The following is a 14,918-nucleotide window of genomic DNA, read 5'->3' on the forward strand; positions in this document are numbered from 1 at the left end:
GGAGACTTTAAGAAATGTTGACTGTTTAAGACTTTAAGACTCATTACTAGGGTTACTGAGGGCTGAATCTACGAAGATCACACATTAAGAGTACAAAACTACATATGCATTCCTTTATGCTGCATGTTTGGTTTATGCCACGGAGAGTTTGGACAGAAGGCCAACCGACAACAAGCACAAAATTAAATTCAGTGCCATGGAGCTGGAGGCATCAGCAGAAGAGGCAAATAAACGCTCTGAGCCACAGAGAAGAAATCTGGATAAACAAGGTAAACAAGGAGAACAGATGAAATAAAGATGTGAGAAATAAGGTAAAAACAGCTGAAAAATGACTAATAATAAAACCTGAACTCTCCCCGAAAGTGCCGGGTTACTGAGGATGATGATTTGAGTCGCTAAACCGGAGATGTTTACTCTGAGCTATGGCACGCAGACAGGATGCCGTACACCATCACTGCACACCAAACAGCTGGCCAGCGCTCCAACTGGTCTGACAACAGCCATAAATGTCCAGGAAAGAGGGACTGAAGACAGAAGCAGGGGTTAGATCTCCTGATCCAAGCAGAGAGGAAGGAGAGGAGTGCACTGGGGAGAGACGTGCATCCTCGCCTCCTCCGTGTTCATTTCTCTTCCTCGCTGCAGCACCAGCAGCCGTCTGTGAGGAACATGGGGCATCTAGGCACTTCTAAGGCAGGGTGGGACATTGTTTGTGCTTTTTCTGATACCGATGCTAAATAGAGACTTTCATCAGTGGTTGATACTTTTAAGTTGGGCTGAATGAAAACAATCTAATTGCAATTTTTTTTGTTTTGTTTTGGTATGCATTCCTAAGTTCCTCATCTTATGTATTTTCCAGCAAACACAAATAGTAAATTATTCTATTTTATAACCAACTCATTATTAAATTAAACAAGAGCTAAACCATTTCTAAAAGATATCTATGACGATTCTGACTCGTGTTGCAACAGATAAGAATTCTCACATTGAAGGGACTGATAACTTTTATGTCATTGCCATACACAATAAGAAAAATATATGAAAAGGAAGAAAGTAGATTTTTTTGTAGAATATTTTTTAAAAACTGGACTTGAATGGTTGCATGATATGTAATACAAAACACCTCTGCTATAAAAACAGTTTTTAACTAGCATGTTGCCATAAATTTAAAGTTAAAGAAATACTGCACATTCTGTGATTTAAAAATTGCAGAGGGCCATATTGTGATTTAATCTATTTTTTTGATTAATTTCCCAGCTCTACTTTTAAGAGAATGTGTGATATAAGTTTCAATCCAATCCACTTTATTGATAGCACATTTTAAAAACATTCAAGTTTACAAAGAGCTGCACAGTAAAATCTAGGGATGCACGATGTCCGATTTTTGCCGATATCCGATATTTACAGATTCATTTTAGCCCATACCGATATTTAAATATGTTTTACATAACTAAAAATTCAGTCCTTTGAACGAAAAAAGTCCTTTGGATGAAAAAAGAAAAACTTTTTTTTCTTAAAACACATTTTAAAGTTTATAGAATGAGAATGAATAAAGAAAAAGATCTCAGCTTACATAGGTCTGTCGGTCCAGCCTAAAACTCCACTAATCTATTAGGATATGTGGCCAACTTTGACATTTGATATATGCTGGTATGCACAGCCAAAATATCGGATGTAAACATCAGCAAAGATGTTGATATCTCTGATACCAATATCTGACATCCCTAGTAAAATCACAAAAATAAAAAAATCACAAACACTGCAGAAGTAAAAACATTAAGAGGTCGGTAGGGTGGGGGATGTTTTAATTTCTACTGGCATTTCGTTCCACAAATTGGAGAGCCATCGCAGAGAAGGCTCGATCGCCTCGATCGCCTCGGGTTTTTTAATCCGGTTTTTGGGACGAGCGGGGGTCCTTAACATGTGGGGATGTAGACATTTAAAAGGTCAGAGATGTACTGGGGTGCTGATCTGTTTTAAGATTTAATAACAATAAAATTTTAAAATGAATTCTAAAATGAAGGGGAAGCCAGTGTATGGACGCCAGGATCGGAGTGATGTGTTCATATTTTCGTGTCCCTATTAAAAGAAGAGCAGCAGCATTTTGGACCAACTGTAAACGTGCGAGGGAAGCCTGGTTAACACCAACGTAAAGAGCATTACAGTAGTCCAACCGTGCAGAAACAAAAGCATGAATTACTCGCTCAAAGTCATTAAAAGATAAAACCAGGGGCACACCGGTAGTCGAGTGGTTGAGGTGCTCACCATGTACGCTGGTTCAAAACCGGCCTGTGGCACCATTTCCTGCATGTTTCTCCTCGTCCTCTTCCCTGTTTCTGAGTCTATCCACTGTCCTCTTCTATCTAATAAAGGCATGAAAAGGCCCAAAAATAAACCTTGAAAAAAGATAAAACTGATTTAATCTTGGCTAAAAGCCTCAGATGATTAAAAACTGGATTTAACAACAGAATTTTTTTGTTGATCCAATTTAAAATCACTGAACTTTTACACCAAGATTTAAAACTGTGGGTTTAAAATAAGGATAAAGAGGGTCCAGGTCCCAGAGAGGAGCCTCCTGGGCTCCACTGGAGCCAAAAATGATCAGTTTGGTTTTATTTTCATTAAAATGTAAAAAGCTCGAGGCCATCCAGTCTTTAATGTCTTTAAAACAGTCTAGCAGACGTTTGAGAGAGCTGCCATCATTCGTCTTCATTTTCAGGTAAATCTGAGTGTCGTCTGCATACAGATGGTCAGATAATCCATGCTTTTTAAAAATCAAGCCAGGAGGAAGGAGGTAGAGGGAGGAAAGGACGGGACCAAGAATAGAACCTTTGGGAACTCCACAGGGTAGCGGGGCACAAGAAGAGACACAGTCACCAATTTCACTTTAAAACATGTCTCAGACAAGTAGGACCTGAACCAGTCAAGAACAGTTTGAGTGACTAAAACAGTGCTCCTACACGCCAAGACCTTTAAAGACCTGAATAGAGAAACATTAAACCACTTTATGCACAGCAAACTGTCAAAAATAAGAGGAATGAGATTCCTCAGTATGCCAGACCAGGACTGACTTAATGAACTGTTCATCAAATGTTAAACGGTGCAGGGCTGCAGATTTTTTGGGGTCAAAAAGGCTAAAATTAATGATTTCTGTCATGTTTAATGCCTCTATTTTATCAATATACAGTATATTTATGTGTATCATAACATATCTTTGCATGTTGAGCTGATTCTAAACACTTTAACTATTAAAAAGCAGAAGAACACTTTAATCAGTGAAGTCCTGTTATAATAACAGTGGGCTGCACCATTCTTTAGTGGACGACCTGGTGGCCCAGATGTTAGAGAAGTGGGCCAGAGTTAATTTAATCAGTGAGTCCGATCAAATCAGAGAGAGGTAGGGCTCCTCCAGGAAATTTAGAGCATCAAAAACTGAACTCTGGAGAATATCTATGCAACGATTTAGAGAGGAAGAGGATTAAAACAAAGACATGTCTTACTCAAAGGGCAGGCTAAGATTTAAGACCTCTCACCACTAAACATCAGACTTTTTAGGACTTTTAAGGCCTTAAATTTCAAAAGTGCAATTTAAGACTTTTCAAGGATCTGCAGGACTCCTGTAAAATCAGTCTCAGTGTTGTAAATGATTCAGAAAATATCTGTCAAAGACACCAGCAGAACAAACAGGTAAAGGAAACCACAGTATAATTTCTTTATGTAGGAAAGTTGAGCTAAATTCATACTGCTCTGCTGAAATAAGAGAGGTCCAGATAAATAACCCGACCTAAATAACCCATTCTTACATTTTAAGAAAAAGCAGGATGATTTGATGGAGCTTTTCAGAGGCATTGCCTCAGCCTGCACATTCCTAGAGCCGGACTCCATCCGCTGCCAGCTAGTAACGCGGTATGGACAGAAATCAGTAGCCAGCACTCATCTGCTTGTATCTGGTATACCTATGAAGGAGATTTTTTACTGGACAGACCAAGTCTCTGATTGGACTAAATCTAATCTTTTTCATGGTCGATGGGAGGCATGCGTAGAGGGAGGGCTGCAGCAGAAAAAGTGGAGAAAAACATCGGTTTCAGTACGAACCATCATGTTCAGATTTGGAGCTTTTCCAGCTCAAAGCTTTGCTAACGTAGGCCCCCGCCAAACGGTCACATGACGCCGGGTCCTGGGTGGCACTGACTGAAGCCTTAAAGGTTTGAAATGTTTGACTGAAACTCCAAAGATGATGTGAAACATAAACCTCTCTGCCAGCTCTTCCCTCCAGTCCACCGCTCATTTACATGAACACACACCACAAACCGCCTGGCACAGGTTAGAGCTACAGCTGAGGAAACATCTGAGCGTTTAGATCCATGAGGATAAAACTTAAGTCATCGTACTCGGGTAAAAGAAAAGAACCAGGAGATAGACTCTGAAATAAGTCACTGGGTATGAAGTATGTTGTACCCAGTCAAGAAAGTATGTGCTGTTTTTAGCTTCAGGGCCATGGATAAATAATGCAACAGCATTTGATTTGATATTTTTGTGTTTTATGTAGGAAGAAAAATGCACAGAGAAGAGGAGAGGTGATGCAGCTTGTGTGAACTTTTACAGTTTTTAATAGGGATGCACGATATAACCAGCCTGATATCAAAATTTCTGCTGATATTTAAGTTTACATCCAATATTTTGGCCATGAATATCAGCCTACCTATAAGCAGTTGAATTTGACCATATATACTAATAAAAAAAAAGTTGCCTGCAACCAGAGCAGTTGTTGGCAGCAAGAAAGATGCACTCTTGACTTATATCTTGGACTTGTAGTGTTTTTTCACAATTAAGTTGACAACATATGTTGCAACCTGTGAAAACAACCAAGATGGATGGTCAAGGACACCTCGGAGAGAAAGAACGGGAAATTTCCATCAAGAAAAACCCAAAAAAGGTGAAAAGAAGACCTCAACTACAACTCCTGGCTAGCTTAAAAGCTAACAACAACTGCTGGTAACTGCAACAGAACGCCGCCTGATCAACAGGAGGCTACTGAATGTTACCTAGCATGGGGTGGCGCGTACAAATGCAGCGGCATGGCGCTCCATCACTAGCAGCAAAACAAAGACCTACACTCATACCAGAACTGACAGCATGCACATGGAGTTTACATCTTTCCCGACGGAGATTATCCAGAGAACGGGGCGCTCAGAGAAGGAGAAGGATGTGGAGCAGTACGACACTGACAGCCAGGTGGGGAGGAGGCAGAGACTGCGTTGTGCGAGAAGGCGGAAGCGGGGCAAAGAAGCCAGGCTTGCAGGCTAATCTAAGAGTGGCCCCACACAAACCTGCTGTACTGAGCATCGTTCTCCTGGATGCCCGCTCCCTCGCCAAGGAAGGATGATGTGAGGCTGCGGATTTCTAACCACCTGCTGGTTTGCTGCTACATAACAGAGGAGACTGTCAAACATAATTCAATTGTGTTTTTACAATGTAATGACAATAAACGACTATCCATCCATCCATCCATCTGTCTATTAAAATTAAAGAGTTTTAGGCTGGACCAACAGACTTCTGTAAGTTGAGATCTTTTTCTTTATTCATCCTCGATCTTGAAGGATGGATCGCTTGACTTGCGTTTGTTTGACTTTGTGCAATTTGTTGTTCCCAAAGTCTGAACTGAGCTGGGAAAGAAGGCTTTTAGGTTTCCTGCTCCTTTTGTGTGGAAAATTCTGCAGAATGAATTTAAACTGCAGAACCTGGTGTCTCTGAATGTTTTAAAATCTTTAGTGAAAACTCTTGACACCACTGTCTGGATGCCTCTGTTTCAGCTGATGTTTAGTTATTACTGTACCTGTCATTTATTATGAGTGTGTTTGATTTTGAAACTGCATTGCTGCCATTCTAAATGGGACTAACCGGGTTAAATAAAGGTTAAATATATAAATAATCCTCATTCTTTAAACTTTAAAGTGTGTTTTAAGAAAAAAAAGTTTAATTAATTTCATCCCCAAACCTTAAATTGTGTTCAGAGGTCTAAATTTTTGGTTAAATAAAACATATTTAAATATTAGTATTGATATTGACATTAAATATCTGCAAAAATCCAATATGGTGCATCCCTAGTTTTTAAACATGCTATTTTTAAATTCCAATGCCTCCACAATCCTCTGTATCAGGGCTGCTGGATTATGACAAAAATCGCAATCATGGTTAGTAGTTTGATACTGAGATTAAGATTTTTAAACATGATTATGCATTTATATCACAGCAAATGTATCACTGATTAATCGACTTTAACAATGAAAAACAAGCAATGAATGAAAACAAATAGTATAAACGGAAATATATAAAAATAACAATGGAATATAATGACAACATATAAACAAAAACATGTCACAAATAAAAATATAAAAATAAAAATATTGAAGCATTGACTACAGAACTAGAAAAGCACAACCTAGCATGCAGCTCAGTTATCATTTCATCATTAATATTCTGTTTTTATCATCTTTGGAAGTCAAAATCACAGCTGAATCTTCACTGAATTTATATTTAGAGCCAATGCTGGATTACTGATTCCCTTTCTGAAAGCACAGGCTAGGGCTGGGCAATTAATCGCAAATTAGATTAAATCCAATATGGCATTTTGTAATTTTCAAAAACACAGACAGTGCAATATTTATTCAGCTGGGAATGTTTCAAAATAGCAGTTTGATACTCTCTCTTTTTTCTTTGTTTAGACATTATGCAAACTTTCAAGTGGCATTTTAATTCTTTTTGTACAAAAATCCTTCTTTTCTTGATCATGTTTGTTTTTCTTCATCACAATAAGAATATGAAAAATGATCATCCCTTTAATATAGCGATACATGTCAAATTTGCTATAATAGCCAAACACGCAATAAGATATTTTGTTCGAAATTGTTTATCTCTAGCTAAATTTATCAAGTATTGTGCTTGTTATAACATAAAATGATTTCTTGCTTATGTTTATTGAACAAATAAGATTAGGAACTTAAAAATAATTGCATATTAAATTGTAATATTGGAGGAAAAAGATCACAATTAGATTATTTTTGTAAATTGTTCAGCCTTAGCACAGACAGTGAGAGATTACATTAGATAACACAGGTAAAAATTCATCAACAGAGCGCGCTGCTTCACACACCATCTGCACCCAGGCACTGAGGGTTGTCATGGTGATAAGAAGCAGATGTTTGTGCGGTCAGCTGACCTCTGAGAAACTTCCTGCTCTGACCGCCATGTTGTTTCTCCCATAAAACGCGTAAAGGAAGAGAAGATCTCCACCTGGGTGGTTCATTAACACCTGCATGTGTGAGTACGTGTGTTCCTCTACAGACGTCTGACTTCAACGTCTATGATCTTTATCTCTGCTTGAAAACACGACGCAGGAAATGCACTGACACGACCATGAGGAAAACCCGTCTGCACTGAAATATGCTGCAGGGTTTCAGGGCCTCTTTTCACATTTCACTATTAAAACTTATTTAGAAGATTGCAGCTGCAATCCTTACAAAAATCAAATTTTACTGTGATGCTCAGGCAAAACTGGCTTTATGACTAAATTTGACTTTTTTGTCTTTTCATAAAAACAAAACTGTGATGAGGACACTCACTTCTATTTCTTTGGTCTTGATGGTACACGCTGCAGTTGCATAAAGAGAAGGGGTTAAAGCAAATGTAAATATTTGTCCTTGTGTCTGATATTTCCTCTTTTGCTCAGTATGGTACGTTTTGATTTCTATTTTATTCTAACGACTTCAGGAAAGAAAGGTGAGCTCAAAGTCTCCCTCCTGTATTCATCAATTCTTCTGGTTGTTTGATTTTCTCTGTTGGAGAGGTTTATACCCAAATATTTAAAGATCGGCTCTGTTTAAAAACAGTGGATAGAGACAAGAGTGAAGGAGGATGGTGTTTTTCTTTCAGAGCTGAAGGCAGACGTGACTGGCACCATAAATCACCGTAAAACCAGGACGGACAGACGGGCTCAGCAAGAGACTGAATTTGACCGTTGACTACGGAATCAGGTAAGGGTCAAGTTCAAGTTTGCCTGTGAGTAAAAGTGTGTAGCTGCAGAAGTATTTTTGTGAATGAGTTAGCCGTTTTACTCAGAATGAATTCAAACATTCATATTTGTGCATGAGTGAATTTTTAACCTGCACCATAAAGCTGAAATCTATCAGACATTTTTACCAAATTTAACTTTTAAACATTTTAGAATTCTTTACTACAGATCAGCATTTATTCTTTAAACTGCCAGAATTATTTCAGAATATTTGCCTTTTAAGTAAAGTAGATTTGTCTGAATTTACCATGAGAGCCTCCTGCAGACGGCACACATCTCAGACCGTCTGTGCAGAAAGTCCAGGATTCAAAGACTCGTCCCTCCCTGGACTGGAACTCCAGTTAAACCGTCATTCTGCAAGTATTTCTTATTGTTTTTCCTTTGATCTATTTGTAAAGGAATAATGTTTACTATCAGACATTACTGTTAGACGTGTTTTAGTGGGCTAAAAGCTAAATTTAAAGACTCTTCACTTACTTGTCTGGAGTTGTCGGGCGTCGTTTCTGGGCGTTTCCTCCTTCTTTGGCTGCTCGGGACTCTTCAGTTGGATTCCTAAAAACACAAGACAAAAATATGGAATTTAAGACCATGGAATCATTCATGAATATGCTAGAGAACAGGATCGACCGAGGGTGTTTTTCTTAAAGATTAAATTACACGTATTCAGCTGCAGAGCTTCTGCTTGTCTCATGTTTGGAGAAATAACTGATCCTGCAGCATGAAGACAAATAGAGGATAGATTTGAAAATGTGAGAGGAAAATCAGATGTAAGAATAATATAAAACCAAGTGGAGCAGAGTGATGACTCTAAAAAAAAGGGTTTAGATGGTTTTAAAAACTCAGCTGATGTCAGAGATCCGTCCTCTGGCTCTAAATCTGCAGATTTAAAATAACAATAAGGAACAGGAGTCATGGGACTTATTTATGTTTAGAGCCTGAATAAGATCACATTTACTCTGCCCATCTTATTTTTGTTGGTTTTATTTATTTTGATCCTTTTACACATTTATCTTTTATGTCTAGATATCATACTATGTTTTATCTATGTTTGATGACAAATGTTAAAATTGAATCATCATTTCATGGTCTATGATTTATAATACACTCTTTATGAACAAATTCATGTTGAAAAACTTGCCTGCAAAAACAGAATGATATTTATTTATGTTTAAATGTTGCCAGCGTGTGTCTCTATGCTCAGAGAAATTGTTTCTATATTTGTTTCTTTTATCGCTCAGTACGACTGGACTGATTTTTCTGGTCTGTGTTTGGAAATTTGTCTTCGATGTGGCAAACATTCACCTGCCTTCACAATAAAATAAAAAAACTTAATCAACAAGTAAACAGAATCTCCACAGAGGAGCAGCAGTGCCATCAAAAGTCTGTTTGTCAAAGTGACATTTTTTATTTCATAGTTATTGTGGTTTTGTTTTATTAACATTCTGTTAGTAAAAGTTGTGCTATACTTACTGCACATGATTCTGCATATTTCTGCACACTGACAAACATCACATTTGTTTCTTCTGCACGCTGCAAGTGCACGGATCATTTTACTTAAAACAAAAAACTCAAGTATCATGGAATTTTATGTCTAAATGTGTATCTTATTTTGCTATTTTTTTAAAGAGAAGAATTCTTGAAAAATTTTTATGCAGGGGAGTTTTTGAAACTTCTAGAGTAATTTTGAGACCCCAGGCAAACAGCAAGCAGCCCTTTCCTATTCTGCTAAACGCAAACACAAGAATGACCACAGAGCTGCATCAGTGCAGGATAACAGTGGTTCTTCATTCATGTCTACTGCCATTTTAGTCTTTTATGTCCATTTTATTCTGTTGTATCGTGTGTCATTCCTTAAAAGCCTAACCAGGGACAAATACTGCAAATTAGCCATGGTTAGAAGTCTTGTACACTTTGCATCAGTTGCACTGTATTTAAATGCAGCAATGCTTATTTACTGTCCCTGACAAATAAACGGATAAATAAATGAATAAACCTAAATCTGATCAGGCAGCTCTCACTCATCACGTCCGTGTGAAGAACAAAAACTCAAAGTCTCTCAGTATTTTAACACCGAGAGAGAAGATGGAACTTTGAAAATCAACATAAATGGTGCTAAATGGTGTAATATCACAGCCACAAATCCTTATTTGATTTTAATTTTATACTATTTTACCACACAATAATGTGCTGTTTAATTATCTGGATACTTACAGATTGATCTCAGTAGAATTTTGTGATATGAAAACATGGTGGAGCTTTAACTTCAGCTCAGTTTTGGGGGTAGGTGGTCCACGGTTCTATCCAGGAACATTTTAGGACTATCAAACTATTTTGATTCTATTTTTTAATGCACAATGGGCATCATATTTACATTTTGAATTCATATTCATTATTGAAATGTTTTCACATTTTATGCAAATTTGCAGACACCGTGCAAGAGGCCCTGGCATGACCGTCCTCTACCTTCCTCTTCATGCATGAACAAAACCTTCTGTTAAAGAAATACTTTAATCCATGCATGGATTATTCTATAAAAAATTATAGAATATAGACATGTAAATATTAAAGCCAGAGGTTTCTGCATTTTATCAATAGGTGCATCGAATGTTTACACAGTTTAAAATTCCAATGAAGACTCTAAATAGTTCAGTGGTGACAGCAGGTTTACATAAATACTGAGAAATAACCAGGATTTACTTCTTTTCTTTTCTGTTAAAGCTTTTGACTAATATATCTGTCAAATACAAAAGGACTGTTTGATTTTGACCCCACTGTTGACTTGGTTTGTTCACATTAAACATGCACAGAAATGCTGAAATTTAACAGAAAGAATATCTGCCATAGAAATCACAGCTGTACCTTTTTGGAGGAAATAACACACAAATTCATGGAGTAGAAACAATCCAGGAGTTCAATTAATTAAACAGTGAGGAAAATGTTAAAAACCAATCACTGTATCTATCAGTCTATCAATACTATATGAGGATTAATTAGCTAATAAAACAGAGCCATAAAGTGAACAGGAGCTGCAGGCTGTACTGTAAAACACGGTGGTCGGTAATGTGTTAAATATGAGTCATATTTCCATGATTTTATGTTCACTGCAGGGAGGAAAGAGGAGGAAGGGGCTCGTTACTTCAGCAGTAGTGGCTCTATGGTGCTCTTTCTCCATCTAGTGGTCAGTTTAGTGAACTGCAACAGAGTGGACACCTTCAATAACCCCTGTACTGATATAAACTACAGATGAATTCATGGTGGAAATCTGATACTGAGAATGTTTTCATTTTCTTCTACATTTACTCTCACGTGTGACCAGATCAGAGTTCATCCAACAGGCCAGATCTTCAGCCCTAAATCCTTCATCAAATCAGGAGTTAGGTTAACTAGATACCAGCATTATATTACACCAGAGATCACCACATTACCTGCTAATACATGGGTGTAGTACAGAGAAGGGTACTGATTACCCTGGCCCACAGTGGGGTAGGAGCCTTGAGAAGCCGGGAATAAAACATTTGTTTTTATTCATTTTTTTCTTCTTTTTCCTCCTTAATTATTGCCATTATTGAATCAAAAGTGCTTAAATATCAGTGCGTCTGAAAACATTAGCAGCAGACAGCATGAGGCCCAACAAAATTAAGGAGACGCCTGGAGACAACACACCCCAGTCACGTCACCAAGCCACTGAATGTCTTTAAAAGAAGACTCACTGAGTATCGACAGCAGGAACACTGCTCGGTAAAGGCTACATCAGTTACCTGTCAGGCACAAACAGCCTCCTACATTACTTGATGTTATTTCAATGAATTCAAAAATGCGTAATCTGTCAGGGTTTTTGTTAGGGTGATCGAGCCAGCTGGGGCTTGAAAACTCCCCCTCGTTCAAAGTGGGGAATGACCAAAAAAGTTTGCGAAGCACTGCTTTAGACAGTTATAGTAATAATGCATGGTTGTGTAAACTCCCACAGCACACCCAGACTTGCCACACCATTTGAGAACCACTGCCAGTGAGCACACTCACTTCTAAATACAGAGTAGACCTGATAAAGAGCTTATAAACCCAGAGTACACACCTCTGCATGAGCCACTACACCACTGTCCCCAAAACCAAGCTCACATAACGGTTCAGTATCTTCAGATCAGACCATCTAACATTTATAAACCTAATGCTCACCTTTCAGACCAGTTAGCAAAGGGGGCGAGTATTGGAACATAATTCAAATGAGTAATTTTAAAATGCTGCCCTATAGGGACCAGCTATAACGCACCAGGTGTCAGACTTCTTACCTTTACCTGTGACCAACCATAGAGTGACGTTGAAGGCCGACTCAGCCGCTTTTTAAAGCTGTAGCCCCGCCCACTGGACGGTTAGGTAGCAAAATCCCCAAAAAAGATGTGGTTTGAAATAAAAGCGTTAAAGCTCAGCAAACCTACAGCAGTATCTGCCATTATCGCCTTATCTTTACCACTTAAAGGTTTATCTGCAGTTTTTACTGAGACACAGGTGACACGCAGTTTAACTCACCTTCAAACTCGCGCCAGAATCTCCTACTTAGAGGGCGGAAATGGTTCGGTACGGTTTCCTCTATCCAACATGGCGGCAGGCGGAGGAGCGGAAGTGGAGCGCACGTGGACAACAGGTGAGCAGAGGGAACGTTTGTTTGTGTTTCTGAAACGTTAAAAGCTGAGTTAACGCAGCTTTTGGTCTTATCTGATGAGGCTCAGACATCAGAAATGAGGATCTGGGTTATCTGGCTGTGTGGGGATTGCTGTGAAGGTTGTTTGTTGTGTTTGTTTGCGGCTTATTTTCGCGGGCTGACTGCAGTTTGTGTCCGAGTGTCTCCTTTAGACACCTGTCAGCATGTTCAGGTGTATAAAGATAGTTTCATGAATGCCTTTTGGCGCCCTGTGTCTGTTTATTCAGCCTGACTTCTGTTTAATGCTAAATAATCTGTGCTCATCACTGAAATAACCCCTTTATGTCCACTGTGTTTAGAAGAAAACTACATGATGATACCTGCTACCAAATGCAGAATAACTACCACATAACAATGTTTTTGGCGGTATTAGGCTTCTAACATCAGAATAACTGCAGGAGCATTAAACTAAATAAATCAGGACATTGAAGAGAATCTCTTTTTTCCTGTGATTTAATTCAACAAATGATAAATTCTGATATATTCTAGATTCATGCTGTGAAATCTTTAATGTAGCTGAAATATTAGAATTTATCGAAGGCATCAGAAAAGGATTTATAAGTCATAAATGTCCTCTTCATACCCCGATACTTGGTTGGAGCTGAATGCATGCATGAATTACTGCATCAGTGCAGCAGAGAGCAGAGGTGATCAGCCTGTGGCACTGTTTTCTAGGGCTGAACGATTTGTGAAAATAATCAACTGTGATTTTTTTTCCCCTTAATATTGAAATTGCGATTTAATGTTTTTTATTTTTAGGATCTTTATATTATATATTTTTCAATAAATACAAGCACTAAAAATAAAGCTTTCTAAATTATAATCTACACAAAATTAGATGGAATACCCAAGGGCAAAACATTTTTAAACAAATATCTAATGGCATTTTTTGGCTCATTCTGCAAATTTGATATCAATTGCTTTATTGAAGGGATGATAATTTTATGACATCTGGTTTTAAATAAGAAAAACATACAAAAGTAAAGCAGGATGTTTTATTCAAGAAAATATTTGAATGTTTGCATAATGTGCATAAAATGTCTGCTGCACAAAAACGTCAGACTGCTGTTTTGATACATTTTGAGTTTTAGAAATATTGCAGATTTTATGAATTTTAAATTGCAGCTGGCCGTATTGCAATTTATTCTAATTTACAATTAATTTCCCATCCCTGTTGTTGCCAGGGCTACCCAAAAAAGACATGATGGGCCCCAGAGAGGCCAGTGTATGATATTTTAGCTGGTGTTTTATTATATTTACAGTTTATCATAAACTGTTTGAGTCCGACTGTGTTTGATTTTTCAAACTGTTTTGCTGTCATGTTTTGGTCAGGTTTCCAGTGAAAAAGAGAGCTCAAAGGGCCTAACCTGGTCAGATAAAGGTTAAAATAAATTAGATTTATTATCCATATTGACATTAATCAGACAGTATTGTAGGATAATAAGGGAGACTGTGGCGAGTTAAAGAACAGAGCAGAGGAAAGACACAACTCGGAGCAGAGGCAGAGTAGTGGACTATTCTTTAACTGATTAATCATATCAGGACATGATTAAAGCAGTGGTTCTCAACCTTGGGGTCAGGGCCCCCTTTGGGGTCGCGAAACACTGAGAGGGGGTCTCCAGATGCCTTAAAAAACTAAAAATGTTTTTAAATTACTCTGTTGCCACTTGACACTAATTTTGTCATATTTTTTACTCCTTTTCATCATTTTCCCACCAATTTTAACACATTTTGGCCATTTAACACCTGTTTTGGTCAGTTTCCACCACTTCTTTTTCTGCCTGTTTTTGCCACTTCTAAACATATTCTTGCCACATAGGCCAAACGTTGCCTCTGTTGACCTATTATTGCCATTATTAAACAATTTTTACCACTTCTTACACCAATTTTTCCCAAATTTTAACCACATTTCATCATTTTTTATGCCCAATTTTGGTAGTTAAACAGTTTTTCTTTCTCAGTTAACCTTTTTTAGCAGTTTAAATCAAGCTTTCATCCCATTTCACCTGCCACCCATTTTTGCTCATTTAAAGCCATTTCAGCCACATTTGAACTCCCTTATACCACTATTTATGCCCATTTTTGCCACTTTATACCAATTTTGACATTTTTAATCTAGTTTTTGCCACTTCTAACCCATTTCTGCTACTTTTA

At 37.9% G+C, this 14,918-nt stretch overlaps 1 long non-coding RNA gene across 2 annotated transcripts in view; it reads right to left on the reverse strand.

Moving 5' to 3' along the window:
* LOC121529403 overlaps positions 1-12,413 on the reverse strand; it is a 33,101-nt gene extending 20,688 nt beyond the window's left edge. The window contains exons 1-3 of one of the 2 annotated variants that reach the window (XR_005993573.1): positions 12,355-12,413; positions 8,546-8,620; positions 8,316-8,454 (exon numbers count right to left, since the gene is read on the reverse strand). This is a non-coding gene — a long non-coding RNA (uncharacterized LOC121529403). The remainder of the gene's footprint in view (positions 1-8,315; positions 8,455-8,545; positions 8,621-12,354) is intronic. The other variant, XR_005993572.1, reaches the window with a different exon arrangement.
* Positions 12,414-14,918: the final 2,505 nt, after the last annotated feature.

Source organism: Cheilinus undulatus, linkage group 21, assembly GCF_018320785.1.
Source record: "Cheilinus undulatus linkage group 21, ASM1832078v1, whole genome shotgun sequence".
Classification (NCBI taxonomy): domain Eukaryota; kingdom Metazoa; phylum Chordata; class Actinopteri; order Labriformes; family Labridae; genus Cheilinus; species Cheilinus undulatus.